The sequence below is a fragment of the Emydura macquarii genome, unplaced genomic scaffold (genome assembly GCF_026122565.2).
Source record: "Emydura macquarii macquarii isolate MOO-44397 ecotype Brisbane River unplaced genomic scaffold, CSIRO-AGI_Emac_v2 contig_1477, whole genome shotgun sequence".
Lineage (NCBI taxonomy): Eukaryota > Metazoa > Chordata > Testudines > Chelidae > Emydura > Emydura macquarii.
In genome coordinates this window covers 10,839,534-10,857,669 of record NW_027131614.1, presented here as the reverse complement: position 1 = coordinate 10,857,669, position 18,136 = coordinate 10,839,534, and positions in this window count along the sequence as shown.

Sequence of the window (18,136 nt, the reverse complement as noted above, 5' to 3'; positions counted from 1 at the left end):
CAAGTTAGGAGTCTCTGTTTGCACATGCTCCATAAAGACTTGTTAGAGTTTGACAGCTAAATTCTCCACAAATTGCACCAGCACTGAGTAAGCTCCACCCTCTGTCAGCTCCTGTATTTGACAGGACTGCAGTATGCCATCCCCACAGTGCAAATGAGCAAATTCTATCCCAGGAGAACAGGACACCTCTTACAATTGCTCCTCCCATCAACCAGGCCAGGCACAGAAACCTGGAAACAGAGAAACATTCTTGTGCTCTCCATGCTCCCCCTTATTAGTAGCCAGAGGAGCCCTACCTGGCAGGGAAGAAGTTACTCACCTTGTGCAGTAACAATGGTTCTTCAGGATGTGTCCCCATGGGTGCTCCAATGTAGGTGTGTCTGCATCCTGCACTGCTGCTCAAATAATTTTGGTAGCAGTGTCCGTTTGCCCTGCACATGCACTGTTCCCCCCTGTGCTCTGCCATGAGGCTAACCAGCATTGTGTGGGCGAACCCTCCTCAGTTCCTTTTTTACCACAGAGTTTATGGTGAGAACTCTAAAGTGGAGGGAAGGAGGGTGGGTTGTGGAGCAGCCATAGGGACACATCTCAAAGAACCATCGTTACTGCACAAAGTGAGTAACTTCTTCGAGTGGTGTCCCTATGGGTGCTCCACAGTAGGTGACTCACTAGCAGTATCTCCCACTGGAGGCTGGGGCTTCAGAGTCAAGTCTGTTATGATGATAGTAAAGCAGCACCAAATCTGGCATCTGCAGCAGAGTCCCCCAGAATAGCATAGTGTTCTGAGAAGGTATGTGCAGATGCCCAGATAACTGCTCTGCAGATTTCTGACATAGGGATACCCTTGAAGAAGACGATGGACAAGGAAACCAGTCTCATAGCATGTGCAGATTGTGAATGGGAGTGCTAAATTGCAAATCTGATAACAGTTTGATACAGTTTGAGACCTATTTGGAGAGTCTTTGAGCTGAAATTGCTGTGTCTTTAGACCTATCTGTAATGAAAAGGAAGAGTCTCAGAGATTTTCTAAAAACAGACTTGTCCTGTCTAAATAGAAAGCCAAGGCTCTCCTTACGTTGAGCATATGGAGGATGGTTTCTCTATTATCCTGGATAGACTTGGGATAAAAGTTCGGAAGGTGAATGAGTTAGTTTGCATGAAATGCAGAAGTAACTTTGGGGGTGAACTTCAGATGTAATCTGAGTGTGACTTTGTCAGGGAAGAACACTCTGAAGGAGAGATGCACCATCAGAATCATTATCTCCCCAATCCTTCTTGCGGAGGTAATGGCAATCAGGAACACTGTCTTCATGGAAGGTGAGTTAGGGAACAAGTGGCCATGGGTTCAAGAGGTGGTCTAGTCAGCCCTTTTAATAGTAGATTGAAATCCCATTGTGAGGTAGAATCTCTTGTCATAACAGGTTCTTGTGAGAAGGGTTCCTGTAGAGGAATGGAGAATGGGACTGGGGGGGAGGGAGGTGAAATGGATGGAGTATCCATCTCAAATAATTTCCAACACCCAGTTGTTGGAGGTTATCTGTTCCCGGGTGCTGCAGAGCGGGGGAAGACGGCATCCATAGAGATGAGAAAGGTTTTCCAGCATTAGATGGTATTGAAGAGAGTGGTCTGATGGAACCTCGACTAATCTGTCTAAACTTTCATTTTTAGGTGGATGGCTGCAAAGAAGTAGGTTGAGGGACTGAAGGTTTCCGTTTGGAGAACTTGGACTTCTTTCTTTGTGGTTCATCTGAGCGTTGTGATGAATACTGTGACAAGCGGGGCCCGAACAAAGGCCTAAAGAGACTATATTTTCCCTTCTGCCCAGATGTAGCCCTGCAGCAATCGAAGAGTAGCCCTGGAGTCTTGTAGAGTGGAAGTGTCTGTCTTTTCCACCAACAATTTTGTACCTTCAAAAGGAAGGCCCTCCAGGGTTGTTTGCACTTCTTTGGGGGAACCTGATAAGTGCAGCAAAGATATTTGCCTCATCACGATGGCAGAGGAGATAGAACATGCTGCCATGTCAGCTGTGCCACATGCAGACTGGAGTGACATCTTGGCCACGAGTTGGCCTTTGTTAATGAGGGCTTTGAATTGGTCCTTGTGAGAACCTGGGAGCTGCTCAATAAAGTAATTGAGTTTTGAATAATTGATGTAATCTTATTTTGCCTTTAAACCTTGATAGTTTGCAATACAGAACAGTAGGGTGCCTGATGAATAAATCTTTCTCCCAAAAAGATTGAGTCGCTTCCAGTCCCGATCATAGGGAGTGGATTTCAAGTGATGCTGACAGCCTCTTGAATTCATCGCATCCACAATGATTGAATTAGGAGGCAGGTGGGAGAAGAGAATTCACTGGCATGTAATATTTCTTATCAGTCTCCTTGCATATTGGCGGGACTGAGGCAGAGGTCTGCCATATAAGTTTGGCAGGGTCCAAGAGAACCTCGTTGATATGGAGAGCTAGTCTGGACAAAGCAAATGAGTGTAAAACATCCAATAGTTTATGGTGTGACATAGTCACCTCTTGCAATGGTGGTTGTAATGCATCTGCCACCCTTTGAGCCTATTCCTGGAAAGCTTGAAGTCATCTGCCCACAATGGTGGAGAGGGCACCTGGTGATGAAGATGAGAGTTAGTCTGGGGCATAGCTGCCTCCTCCTCAATGTCAGCGTCTTGTTCCTCTCAACTGTTCAAGGGGCTCAGACACTCTTGATGCGGCGGCTGAAGGTGAGTGGCTTCTGATAGGTCACACTGGAACTACGGAAGACACAGTGTCTATGTGCTTGCCAAGAGTCCCAGTAAGGCCACTGAGAGGGTAGAAAGGGTCCCAGTAGTTGGTACTAGGCTGAGGGTGGGAGGGTGGTACGGTTGAGGTTCATATTGGTAATGGATACCATAGGATGGATTAAAGGAGCAACAGGAGACTGCATCCTCTTGATCACTGTCTGACTCTGCATGTGAGAATGAGGGTTCATGGCATGATGTCATAGGTGAGTCTGCAGCCCTGGTACCGAGTAGAGATGAGTCCAGTATGTCAGACCCGGAAAGATCTGTCAAATAGTGGAAGTCTGGCAGTGCCATAGGCGTTGGTACCAGTAGTGGTTGGTGGTGCCAAGATGTCTGCATCAAAGGAGCTGGTGATGCGGTCCTAGTTGAGTGGTCCGCTGATGCCTGGAGTGCTGAAGACGGTACTGACCTTAGTGTCCACATCAAAGAAGCCTTCCCCAGGGCGGATTCTCTATCTTTTTCGCACCTAGTCAATACTGATTTTTCCTTGCCTGTGCCCATTGGGTCCTTAGGCAGCCCAATATGGTCTGTTGGGGTGGTACCATGGAAACTCTGGTCACCGGATTTAGATGGCTTTGGTGCCATCGGAACCGATGATACCAAACGTGCCAGAGATCATTTTCGGCTTGGTTGGGGCGCACTGTTAGGGCTCACAGCCCTCTTCTTAGAAGCCTCATGTGACTAGCTCATGGTTGTCTTCTTAGGCTTAGATGTAGAGGTTTGTGGTGAGGATTCCTGCCATCGGGAGTCTTGGCACAGCTCTAAGGATGGCTGGAGAGACACTTCCATTAGAAGAAGCTTAAGTCTCAGTCCTTTATCCTTTCTGGATCTGGGTTTCAGTTGCTGACACAAACCACACTTCTGGGGGATGTGGTTCTCTCCCAGACAACAGATTTACTAAGAATGTACGTCAGTCCCTGGGATAGACACTTCTTGAAGTCCAGTGAACAAGGCATACCCTGTCCGGGGTGGGGGGTTCCCAGACACGAGGCAGGAAGTCGAACGAAAACAAGTCGAACAAAGTAAAGGTTTTTTTTTTAGTTAAATAAAAGAATAAAGGAGTGAAAAGGAAGTTCTAAAAGGTAGCTAAAGTAGGGAAACAACTAGCAAGTCTGTAGAAGGTAATGATTCACTAGCGGACAGCTAAAGCTGTTTCTAGCCGGGGGCAGTTGAGAAGGAACTGAGGCAGGTTTGCCAGTCCAATGCTGGTTAGCTTCGTGGCAGAGCACAAGGGGGGGGGAGGGGGGGCACTGCATGTCCTGGGACAAATGGACACTGCTACCAAAATTCTCTGATCAGCAGCGCAGGGACGCAGTCACACCTATGGTGAAGCATCCATAGGGACACTAGTCGAAGAAGAAGTGGTGAAGAGGAAGACTGGAACAAGAAGCCAGAATGGAGAGGAAACAGAGGGAAGGCGAAAATTGAGGGAGGTGACTAGGAGGAGAACTGGTTGCAGGGGCCATGGACAAAAAGTTAGGTTTGGAGGCAGACAGAAGAGCAGAGTCTGTAAACACTGAGATACACTCCACTTCAGAACCTGGAATAGAGCCGAGGATTCCAGTGTCTCATTTTCCCTGGCCCTCATTTTCAATAAGTTGTGAAACCCACTGGCAAATTGTGTTTCTTATCTCCCTCTAGTGGCTGACCCACATAAAGGATGGTAATCTACTACAGCTACTAGTTATCACATTAGCCCAAGTGGCAGAGGTCTGTGCTGTGGACACCAGGCAGTTCTAATCCTGTGGATAAGCCATGTGGGAGTCAGCATGATTCCACATGATGGAATTTTTATTCAGTTTACTGTTTTAGAAAGCTAGGAAATTATATTTAAAAAAATAAATAAAAAAGTAAGGTTGCAAAGTCAAAGGCTCAAAATTAGGAAACACTGGGATTAAGGTTGCCTGTGCAACCTTAATTTCATCATCATGCTTATGAATTATGATATAATTTTTAATTACTTGATTACATGCTGTTTTTTCCACAGACCCACATCCTCATGCAGTGATGTGAATTTAAAGCATTACAGTTATACTGATATAACTCCCTATGTGGGTATCCTTATTCTGGTATAGGAGTATCTTTTTCTAGTTTATTTTATATCACTTTGGGAGCGGTTTAAGCTAAATCAAAAAAGCCACTCTTATTCTGGAATAACAGTCCACATGGGGGAGTAATTTAACTTTACTGATATAATTATTATATACAATTAAACTAGTATTACTGGAAAAATCTTCCATGAGATACACCGTTAGAGTAGGATTTTCAGAAATGCTTAAGTGATTTAGGAGCAAAAGTCCTAATGATAGTTATACTCCCTGTGGACACTCTTTTTCTCATTTAACTCATGTCACTTCAGACTTTTGGAGGCAGTTTAAAATAAGACAAAAAAGGCCATTCTTAGTCTGGAATAACAATGTCCACATGGGGGAGTAATTTAACTTTTTTGTTATAACTATACTACTGTAACTGGAAAAATCTTCCTGGACATACACCTTTAGAGTGAGATTTTCAGAAATGCTTAAGTGATTTAGTGGCAAAAGTCCTATTCACTTTCAATGAGATTTGTGCTCCTATGCACCTAGATGTTCTTTAAAATCTCACACATGGTCCCAATCACAAAATAAAAGTATACTTACTCAGGTTGAAAGTTAAATACCTATGAGAACTATTCTTTCCTTCATTAGAGTTGATACTTATGGCAAGAATAAAATCCTCTATGTGAATTCTGATGGGACCTCTGAACTATTACTATAAAATGATTTTCCTCTTCATATTTTACTGTTGAAAAAAGCTTGTTTGTTTTTCTCTGCTGCATACTTTTAATAAATTTGTTTCCACTTTATCTCTCTAAAAATTTCCCATTGATTTTTTCCTGTTATTTTTCTCTTTAACCCTTAATTTTCCCATTCATTTTCTTCTTTTTTCACTTAAAAATTAGATCAATCTAGTTATGTCACTCAAGGCTGTGAAAAATTTCACACCCTGAGCACTATAGTTAGGTTGACCTAACCCCTGGTGTAGTTGCGGCTAGGTGAACAGAAGAATTCTTCCATCAACCTAGCTACCTTCCCTCGAAGAGATGGATTAACTACATCATCAGAAAACCTTCTTCTGTCAATGTATATATGAAGCATCTACACTAAGGCACTACAGCGCACTGCTGCTGTAACTATGCCGCTGTGCCATTGTAGTGTAGACATGTCTTTAGTCTTTTCTTTCCTTCGCAGTCTTTCTATTACTTTCACACATTCTGTAGCAGTTGCTCAACAATAGTTACACATGGACATGTTTTGTATACCCATGTGGTCCGTCTAAGAGAGATCACCTCTCTTGCTACTCTAATAAAACAAACCAGTTCAGGGTGGTGGTTGTGGCTGTTGTTGTTGGGTCTCTCCAACCACACACTGAGGGGTATAACAGAGATACACAATAATAAAATAAAGTTGGGAAGGTTTTGGTTTAAGTTTCTGCCTCTCACCAACTGGGGTTCTCTCTTCCTTGTAAGTTCAAGTTTTGTAAGCATCAACTCCCCCTCCCCAGTATATGAGAATGAGAAGCACTATTTCTTTCTCTGTGATATTTATATGACTCCCATCATCATATATTAAAATACTATTTTCCCCCTCTTAAGTTTGAATAGCCTTTATTTGGAAGTTATAATGCAAGTGGATTCTTCCATCTGGTCAAAAAGCAGGGTAGCATTCATTTTATTCTGCAATTTATGAGGCCAGTTAATTTATACACAATAAAATGACAGATATACCACTTTCTGAAATTTACCAACAGCCTCAACGCTCACACTCCAAACAGAAAATGTTTTTTACTTTCTATTAATGTTGAATTAAACAAACGTATTTATAATGCTTATTTTCAGATAACTTTAACTCTAGCTTAATTTTTAAGAGAACAAAACAGTAATTTAAATGATGGAAATCCTTACAAGAATGTAGTAATAAAAAGCATCAGAAAATAAAGAAAGCCAGAGTTAAAATTGCACTTAAAAGAAATCCAAACATTTGAAAGTGTAGGAATGCACAATTAACAAGCCCAATACCCCACTTTAGCTCTGCTCCTGTTGTGATGCCCTCAGAAAATAACTCCAAGACAACTTTATCCATCCATAACAAACAGCTTAAGCTCATTAGACGTCAAGCACTTGAATGTTTTACTCCTAAGTCAAAGATTGTGCAAAGTCCAGTCTGCATAGCCATGCACTAGCCACAGATAAAGATGTACTTAATAAAATTGCAATTAGATAGATTTCACATTGAAAGCCATCATTCTACATTCTTCATATAGACTTTTTGTGTCACCACTTATCAGTAAATCTGTATCTATATGCACAAATTTACTGGCTAATGAAGTTTTAGCACTTTCCATAAAAAGAGCAAAGGTTAGTGTGGTGTCAAAGCATACACTTACAACATCATTCCTACAGTCGTTGAAAGAGGTACAAATACAGTGCACGTGCCAGATTTAAGATCTGCTTCCTTTTACTGCAGGCTTCTTCAAGTCATAATGGAAAAAAGATGATGTTTAGACAAATAGTAGTGATTGGGTCACATTTCCCAACTTCTATCCACAGTTATCATTTGGGAACATCAAGTTCTTGGTCAAACAACAATGTATGGCATAGGAGCTTGACTACAAACTCCTAAGGGTTTTCAGGAACAGGCCCTAGGTATGAAAAGAACAAAGAAAGAAATATAGGGGGTTTGCATCACCACAGGTGTAATTAGGTATTTCAGATAAATTAACTTCAAATGGTTTGTTTGTGTTTTATATTTAAGATTAACTCAGTTTCTTGATGTGTATTTTTTTGTAATTACGTTTTGGGTTTTTTTTTTTAAACTTAAATTATTGATATACACTCGCAACTATAAACTCTAATATAATCAGGGTTTTGTGTGGAAATGTCCTTACTTTTAAAAACATTTAGAAATGTTTATGATCCCTGGCCTATACATTGGGGAGTGGGTGACAGATTCTTCATTCCCCAAGACTCCCTCTTTCTCTTTCAACCCTCATGAGTCTTATTGGGCTCCTCAGCTATTTGAAAGCTAGTTTGTTGAAGTGGTCAGACTTATTGTGGCTCATCATGTGGATGTAAGAGAGTTGAAGAATCTATTAATTCTCCGTAGGAGGAGAGAAAGTCTTCATTCCTTAGGAGTGGACCAGAGAGCAGTAGGATGACATGAGAAGGTGGGGAATGATTCTATGTCAATGTCTCACTGCCAGCTCCTCTTCTGCTCACATTGTCCTGTATTCTCTCATTCATTGATCCTGGAGAACTTCCGTACTTTTCCAGAATCAGAGAATAGTAGCAAACTGGCAGGACGCTTCACAAGATGAAAGTAGCTTGTCTAGCACCTTATCCGTTTCCACTCTCTCTGGGTCTGATCCAAAACGCATTAAAGTCAATGGAAAGATTCCCATTGATTTTAAGCAAAACAGCGAGAGTCCTATGGCACCTTAAAGACTAACACATTTATTTGGGCATAAGCTTTCGTGGGCAGAAGTCCACTTCGTCGGATGCACCCCTTGATTTTAAGGGGCTTTGGAGCAGATCCTATGGACCTAGTCCCTAAGGACAAAGATTAGTAAATAGCTTTATCTTGGAAAATGCTGATCCATGTATAAAAAACACTCAGTACCGAGTTTGTAAAGAGCCATCTGGGCACTGATATTAGGAGTTCTGAAAACTTATCACTTGCTGAGAACATGTGAACAGAAAATCCATAGAACTTGGGAAAATCTGAAACAAGTAATTTAAGGACATCTTTAACCCTGTACTTCCCAAAATCTCAGAAAAAAATTTCATACCCTACTTTAAGCATCTCAGTTTGCTAGCATATGAATTACTCCAGTCAGAAGCCTAAAGGGTAGAAAATAAGACTTTGAATGGAAGTGCAGATTCAACTTTAACTTTGGAGTCATGACCAACTCCTTCATGATATAACAACATTAGCGTGTATGTCTCTTTGCAGACATGTAATACAGTATTACATGTCTTCATTGCCCTGTTTTCCTCCTCATTGTGATAAACTTCTTAGCCTTTGGCCTCACAGTTCATTCACTTGGGAATTGCATTATTGCCTTGTAAAACAAAGGGACAATGATATTACCATTTAAATATAAAGGACACCACACAAAGTTCTACCATTGTTAAGATGTAACATTTTTAATTAATTGCTGTGCTTCTCATAATGTGCGTACGGTGTTTTAGCAACTAATACTAAACTTACTCCCTGATTACACATCTATTGTAGAATATTTGTTTGAATTTTCCCCTAATGTTGGTGCATGGTAGAAGTAATGCACAATTCCAATATAATCATTTTAGTGCACTCAATAAGTGGTATGTCAGTGTTTTACAGACTCAGAAGACAGGAACATAGGAATTGCCATACTGTATCATACCTGTGGTCCATTTAGTCCAGTATTCTGTCTACAACAGTGCCCATCACCAGATGCTTCAGAAGGTGGTGCAAGAACTCCACAGCAGGCAGATGTATTGTAATTTGTCCCTCATGAAGGTCTCATCTTAATTTTAATAGTTGGAGATTGGTATAAACTCTGAAGCATTCTTATCCCTTCCAAATCTCTCTGTTTACATTAACTGTTATAATGCTGGATATTCTTGTTATCCACATATATGTCCAATCCCTCTTTGAATCTACCTCAGACTTTGACAGGCACCTTTGACATCAGTAAAAATCTATTCAAATTAATACAAAACCAACAACATTTCTCTGTACAGAAGCCAGTCTACAAAGCTACAATTTTCCCCACCTCAGTTCCCACATATTTAAGGTCTCCAACTACAAATATATAGCATATCCAAACACCTCCAAAGTGTCTACCCAAATAGTCAACAAATTGGGCTATTTCAGACTATGGGGAGGCTACTGAATACCCAGCCAGCAGCTCTCTTTTTCATATAGCACAGAAGTTCCAGCTCAAACATCTCCACTGACCTCAGTTTATGGCAGTATGGTATGATGAATGAAGAGATTTTAGGTAGAGAGGTCAAGCCACTTAGGGCTTCATACATCAGAACCAACACCTTGAACTCCATGAAGAAAACTACAAGCAACCAATGTAGATTTCTGAGCACTAATGTCATGCACTCATGGCTTAATCTGGTTGCTGCCTTCTATACTAGCTTCATTTTCCAAGCTGATGAAAGACACATACAGCATATTGCCATTGTCACTTCAAGATCAGCCAAAGTCATGGATGATGATATCAAGGTCTATTCCTGAGAGAACCTCATAACAAAGGTGGAAGAAAACTATCCTGGTCACTACTGTTATATTGTCATCTACCTGCAGCTGGGAGTCTAATGTCCCCGAAGGTTCATCACCAAAGGCTCTTAAGCAAAGAAAGCAGTCATGGGATAAGAGGAAGGGTCCTCTCCTGGATAAGAAACTAGTTAAAAGATAGGAAACAAATGGTAGGAATAATTGGTCAATTTTCAAAATGGAGGGCAGTAAATAGTGGTGTCCCCCAGGGGGCTGTACTGGAACCAGTACTGTTCAACATATTCATAAATGATCTGAAAAAAGGGGTAAACATTGAGGTCACAAAATTTGCAGATGATACAAAACTACTCAAGATAGTTAAGTCCAAAGTGAAGAGTTACAAAGGGATTTCACAAAACTGGTGTGACTGGGCAACAAAATGGCAGATGAAATTCAATGTTGATAAATGCAAAGTAATACACTTTGGAAAACATAATCTCAACTATACATAAAAAATGATAGGGTCTAAATTAGCTGTTACCACTCAAGAAAGAGATCTGGAGTCATTGAAAAATAGTGGTAGGTATATTTGTTGATTCAGATGGAATTCTGTCATTACTTTGGGGAGAAATTTAGGGTGTGTTCTCATGGGTATCTTGTCTGGGTGGAACACTGTGTATGGTGGGCCAGCCAGTAGTACTTGAATCTCTCTTACTCTTCCGGTGGAAGTTATAGCAACTAAAAATGAGTAAGGCATAGCTGGGAAGAGGCCATAGGTTCGAAGAGTCACTCCATGATGGCTAAAATTACCATGTTAAAGTCCCGTGCGGATACAGGGTCCTTGATTGTTGGGCATACCTTAATTAGGCCCTTCAGAAACTTAACAACCAACAGAAGAGAAAAAATTGTATAGTCCTCCACTGGTGGGTGATGATCTGAGATGGCAGGTAGGTGCACCTTGACAAAACTCAAGGACGGGTTCTTATGTCTTAGTTTCAATAAGTATTTTAAGGATAGAGCTACCACTCATTTTTGGTGGCACTAATGGAAAAATTTCATCCATTTTGTTTTGTTGATTCTTTTCTGCTGCTTATTAGAACTTCTCTAACTAGGCACTTTATTGACAACATCCATCCAGCTGCAATGATATGAGATGGGACACCAAGTTTGGGTGTAGGATCTGTCCCCGATTCTGAGACAGCAGGTCTGGGAGTAGAGATGAGGTTTTGGATTGGAATATTGACAGGTTCAGTAGGTTTGTGAACCAGAATTGCTGGGGCCACCCTGAAGCTATGAGGGTTAACTTGACTGAGTCCTGTCTGAATTTGCAGAGCACTCCAGTAACTAGAATAAGCATACATCAGATCTTCTGACCAGGGTATCAGGAATGTATCTGCTATGGATCCTGGCCTCATTCCACTGGTCAAGCAGAATCTCAGACATTTGTTGCTGTATTGAATGGTGAAGATGTCAACTTTGGGATTGCCTTAGTCCATGAAAAAGTCCTCTACAATTTTGTCTTTGATCTCCCCATTCATGATTTGGGTTGTCTGCTAGAGCTGTTCAGCAGTCCAGGTAAGTGTACAGCTGCTATGGATATCCACTGTTTGATGCACCAATCCCAGAGCCTGATGGCTTCTTGACAGAGAGGAAAAAAATTTGACTCCACCTTGATTTTGATGTTGTTTTTGATTTGTACCAACTGCCCTTATATTAGGTGGAAAAAGGACTCACAGCTCTGTGTTCTAGAAGATTGATGTGCATTCTCTTCTTCCCTGGGGAACTATAGATCGTGTAACTTTAATTTGTCCATGTGGGCACCCCATCCTAACAAGGATGTGTCCATGATGATGGTCTTGGACATTGGGGCATGGAAGGGGACACATTTGCAGGTGATCATCAGGTTTCTCCACCATTTCCATGAAGACAGGACCAAGGGAGGGATAATGAGAGGCTCATCCAAATGATGTTTGGAATGTGTGTAAACCAACTTCAAACAACCCTGCGAGCAGCAGAGGTGAAATCTATCATTCAGCATCACAAAGTACTTCTGGGGGAATTCTGCGCCGCTGTAGATTTCTGAAATGGGATCCTAGCCATAAACAGGACTGCTGTGTGTTCCTTTTTGTAGATTTTGTGATCTCTTGTCAACTTCACAATCTTGGTTAGTTGGTGGCTCTGGTATGCAAACAGACTTACCTTGTAAGACACACAATACATGATGGTCAGCCAGGAAGAGAGAAGTGTCTCTGACCCTTGCCTGAACAGAATCTGTTTATCACCTTCAAGTGACCTATCTTAACCTTCATACCCTAAGAACAGAGTTTTCAATATACATACATAATTTCTTAAATATCATCCACACTTACATCTTGCAATGATGAGGATGACCAGTGCTTCACTAGCTTTTGTAGAGACCTCACATGCCACCCTTTGGCGCATTATTATGTAGACATGAGACCGAGGGGATCGCTGTAAACCCATATGTATTCCTTATGCCCTCTGCCAGTTGGCACCAAGGGGTCCCTGGATGACAGAGTATCCGTGCTCTATTGTATCCGTGGCTTATTGGTTGGTGGTGACAAGTGTGCTTAATGACTTCATTAAGGGGCGGTCTGGTACTTCTGGAGTCAGTGGATGTTGAACTCATCTCTCGACTGTCCCATTTTGAATCTCTCGGATTGGAAGGGTTGACTGGTGTGGGATGGAGCAGTGGATCATCTCCTTCTACAGAAACACTGACCTTTCCTGGGTGGTTCTGATGTCCTTTGGTGGTAGACGGGGAGAAACTGGTCTCTGAAAGGGGTATGGCTATTTAACATGTCTTGTCATTGGAGCTGGTGCGTACACCCTGAGGGAACCTAGGTTAGCTCATGAGTCCTTCAGCGTGTACATTTTAGAATTTCAACTCCTTTGAAGGGCAGATCCTCCACCATCATTTGGACTTCTCTTGGGAATCCCAATCCTTGAAGCCAAGAAGTCCATTGCATAACAGCTACCATTGCCCTAGATCTGGCAGTTGTGTCAACCGCATCAGCTGCTGCTTGCAGGCTTGCCTGGGCACTAGTTGGCTTGCATTGACTGGCCATATAAATTCCTCGCTAGCCTCCTTTGGCAGATTATCTGCAAAAGCAAGTAGAGCAGTCTCATGTATGTGGAAGTCATACTTTGCCAATAAGGCCTGGCAATTGGCCACATGGAACTGCAGGTTCACCAAGGAGTAGACTGCATCTATTCATCCTACAGAGGATGTGCATAAAAGAATTCCACACCTTCGGGAGGCATTCATTATATCCTATTTGCCTTCCGAGGTGTGCCAAAAAAGACATCTACCACAGGATTTTGGCAGGGTGCATAATAGCCTCAGTGGCAGGGAGAGCTATTATTCCCACTGAAGAAGTCCATAGTATGTCCACTAATTTATGTGTCTGCTCCTGTACCTCTTTAATGGGGTCTGGAAGGCCTCACTATCCTTTTTAATAGGTCTTGGAAATTTTGTATTGGCCAACTGTGGGTCTGTTGATGGGACTACAACCTCATCAGGAGACAAGGAGGACAGGATCACCAGTGCCAGAGGGTTGTCCTCCGGAGCCATTTCTTCCCTGTTGGAGAAGAACCAGGAGGGGTTGTTGGGAGGTCTGTGGAGCCAGCACTGCGGCTGAAAACACTTTATAATGCTGTTATTTCTTCTGGCTAAAGCTGCTCTGAGCAGGCCAGGGTCCCCAACAGGGCTATATGGGCATTGGTGGGCAGGTGGTATTTTTCCTATTTCGAAACTGGGAATGAATTATAACTGTGCATGTATTTGTCAATTCAATAAAGACAGAGGATCTCTGAGCAAATGTGGCATGTATCAAGGTACAGTTTAAAGGCCCAACTCTGGTGCAGTGTGTCTTGACTCTCTATATGACATTGAGGGTTGCAGAGAAAAATCTGGGTAGGTAAAGATGCTGTTGGTATGGATCTTCCTCACCACCTGATGATGCCAAGGACAGTGTATAACTTGGATCCATAGGTGGTGCCATGGCCCTCAGCGTGTTAGGGATTGATGATGCCACAACAGTGGATAGAGTTGGTGCTGACTGTAGTGCTGAAATCAACAGCAAAGAAGGCTGCAGGTCTGGATGCATCTGCAGATGCATGGATGCTGAGTACTTGTACGGTGCCGTAAAATGATGTGGTATGGATAGGGAGGCTGGAGCAGCATTTTCTTGAGGCAGCATCACAACTGCTCTTCAATAAAATTGTTGATTGCATTTTAGGATCTAGTTTTTTATGTACTAATATTTATGGATTTCAGTAATTTATTTCTCTATATGTTGTCTATTTCCTAATATAAAGTATCTAAAATTTAATTTGGTTTATTAACAAAGTGAGAACTACTTTATAATAAAGTATATTTATCAGTTTATAACCTATTTACAGAACTGAGCAAAAAATCCGCAATTAGTAATTTATTCAACAGACAAAGGATTTTACCTTTTTAGTGTCCGTAACAGATCTCCAAATTCTCAATTATCCATTATTTAGACTTGTAAATTTATAGGGTGATCAAATATTAGTCTGCAGATTGCTGGTGAACAGTTTGTTATGAATATTTGCTGGTTAATTATATAAGTCACATGGCATTGTTCCAGTTCATCCATTGGGTGGATTTATGTAATTTACCAACAGAGTGTAATCTGGTTTGTTATGTGAAGAACACTACTAAATTTAATATCCATGGTAAATGCTAGTGAATAACAGGGAGTAATGGAGGATAGTCCAAACATAAAAATATTAATATTAGGAACTACCTTCCAGTGTTGACATGAATTTATTTCCACAAGCACTTTCTTATCAAAACTATTTTGTAATGAAGTAGAAAGAACAAACAATCACCAGGATGCAAAAGACAGCATAAACAGGGAATAGTAAATACCTTGAATCTAGTAAGCCTTCCTAACCCACATAGTCGAAACAGGAAAATCAAGTAAACTGACAAACCACAAGCAATGGAGTGGAAAAAAAGCATAAGAATTCCTAATTAATACAGTACATCTTCAAAAAGTAGGAGTATTTTATGGTATTTTAAAACATTTTCCATTTCAGATGAGTGACAATTCAGAATACATTGCTTTTATATGGTTATATTTAGTGATAAAGTGATGCCCAGCTTCTAAAGAGCTACGCATATACAGTGCCAACCACAATTACTTTTGTTCATCACAATGAACCATGTTTAAGTCAAAGCAGGAAGACACAGTTAACAAAGCTGAAAGATAAACGAGTAAAGCTACACAAGTTGTTGGGAAGAAAACTTCTTAATCACAGGAATACTTTCAGGAAATTTTTCATTTGTCATAAAAAATGGTCGCATAGTAAAGGAGTTAAAGAATACTGGAAATTAAATGAAAATGAGGTGCACAGGGAATGAAGAATTTTATTTTATTTTATTTTAAACTTTTTGTAAAAGTCTGTTTCTTGTGCACTTAATTTCCCAAATCTGGCCCACTCTGAGCACTTCACAGTTTGTGAAAAACACAGATATGCATTGATAAATAGCCAGGTAATTGAGTAATCAAAGGCAGAATTGCTACATCATTGGAGCAACTGAGGGGGTTTATTGCAAAGAAAATGACAGCACTGTCAAATAAGCTCTTCAGAGCAGGGACCATCTCTTTCTATGTTTTTACATGGTATCTAGCACAATGGGGTCCCAATCTTAGAAGAGTCTCCTCCGTGTTGCTGTAACACAAATAAAATAATAAGAATACTCAAAATTGCCACTGGATTTAATTATCCCCACCCAAGTAATCAGATGCAAATTGATTATTAGAAAAGATTGTAGAGACTGATACAGGTTCCTCTACATTACAATAATGGTCGCCTTTCAAAAAATTTAAACTCTATGTAGTATTTTGTAAACATAAGTATTACTCATCTTACAAACTTGGCAGAACATATATAAGCAGCAGGAAGGAACCTTGCCCTGCCTTAAACCTTGGTGTCTGCAACATGTCTTGAAATTGCTGCTCACAAAAAATAAAAGCACTTCTTTGTAGTTCCGGTGTGACTGGTTCACATGCATCAAAAACCAGCCCTGCATAGCTGAGACCTTTTCATATGTTCAACAAAATTACGTAATTTGTACAGAAGTGAAATTATATATATAGACATATCTGGACCCATTTTTGGTCTGCCCTCTTTCCCAGCCAGTGGAGTTTTTCCCCAAATTACAATCAAGATAATCAGTTAATGGTATTCCTACAACTGTCAGAAATGTGTTACAGCAAATGTTTGCAAAAATGGGGCAATGGGAATCAAACAGATCTTCACATTATTTCAACTATCATATTAATCAATCCAACTCATATATAAAATATTTGTACGAAACTTATGAACTACTTGACCTGGAAACATGTTTTTAGTATTCCATAGTTAACTGCATGTTGTTTTATACATTAGAACAAAGATGAACCTTAACCAAAACCTCTGATCCAAACACCTCCAAATTTGTGGGTTCAAAATCTAGATCCTAATTTTGTAGCTCAAGCATATCTGTAGTCAGAAGCATGAAAGGCAGGAAGTACGTGATATTCACGTAAAGCACATGAAGGAAAAATGCTATATAAAACAAATTTTCAATCTTGCTATAAACTAAAAAGCCTGATGCAATTTTAGTGGTGAGCCAAACCAATGCCAACACTTTACTTTGTAATGTCAGCATAAATCAATCCGATATTGCAAATAATTAATCAAAACACCATTAATCAACACAAATACACCTCAGCAATATAAAAACCACCATATAACTTCTTTGTACAACCCTTATCTTACACTTACTACCACACAATTTTCCTAATTTTCATCTGTGTGTTTCTTTAGTAATCATGAAGATTACATTCGTAACAATATACAATACGAGCAATTCAAAAGTTAAAAAAAGTAAAAAGTAAATAAAACTATGATATTGATTGGGTAGGGATAGAGAAAAAGGAAATGATAGAGAGGGGAGGGGTGGAAGTGGATAAATGGGCAGAAAGACGATGGTGCAAAGGGAGACAGAAAGAGGGGGAATGCAAGGGTGACAGAGAAACGTAAGGGTATGTGTACAAGGAATGTTGGGGGCAAGAGTGAGGAGTTAATTGGCGTGGGTGTGCATGGAGGGGAATGCAGAGGTGCAATGGTGAGGAGGGGACAAAGGGGGGAGCTAACGTGTACACTCCATCTGCATTACACTGCCCTAGGGATGCAAGGCAGTGGCTCTCAAGCTTTCCAGACTACCGTACCCCTTTCAGGAGTCTGATTTGTCTTGTGTACCCCAAGTTTCACCTCACTTAACTACTTGCTTACAAAATCAGACATAAAAATACAAGTGTCACAGCACACTGTTACTGAAAAATTGCTTACTGTCTCATTTTTATCATATAATTATAAAATAAATCTATTGGAGTATAAATATTGTACTTACACTTCAGTGTATAATATATAAACAAGTCATTATCTGTACGAAGTTTTAGTTTGTACTGACTTTGCTAGTGCTTTTTATATAGTCTGTTGTAAAACTAGGCAAATATCTAGATGAGTTGATGTATCCCCTGGAAGACCTCTGTGTACACCACCACCAACCCCCTCCCCACCTCCCCCCAGGGACACACTGTAAACTCAGCTGTAAGGCAGCTGTAAACTCAGTTTAACTGGCCACTACATTCTGGCTGCTTTGCAGTGCTACTGAGTGGCATAAAACAGCTACGGTACACTGGGGCATCTGGCCTAAAAAATGTTTAAATTCTCTTTTCAATTTTAGATTGATACTTCATATGTTCAAATCATTAGAAATATCACAGGGTAATATTCTTTTTTGGGTTTCTTAATTAGTGCTCATTTACAAATTTTTTAAATAAAAACCAAGGAACTTCTCAGACAATACTAGTGCTGGAAAGAAGATTGAGAGTATGTATCAGTTTATATCAGTAAGGTCAAAACCCAAGGATGTTGTAGTTGCTCCTTAACCACTTGTTATAAAACCAGAAAATTCGAAATTGAGGTTAAACTTAAAAGACATGTTAAGGTATGGAAATGCAGAGTTCAAGTACCCAAATTATCTAAAGTCTGCCCTT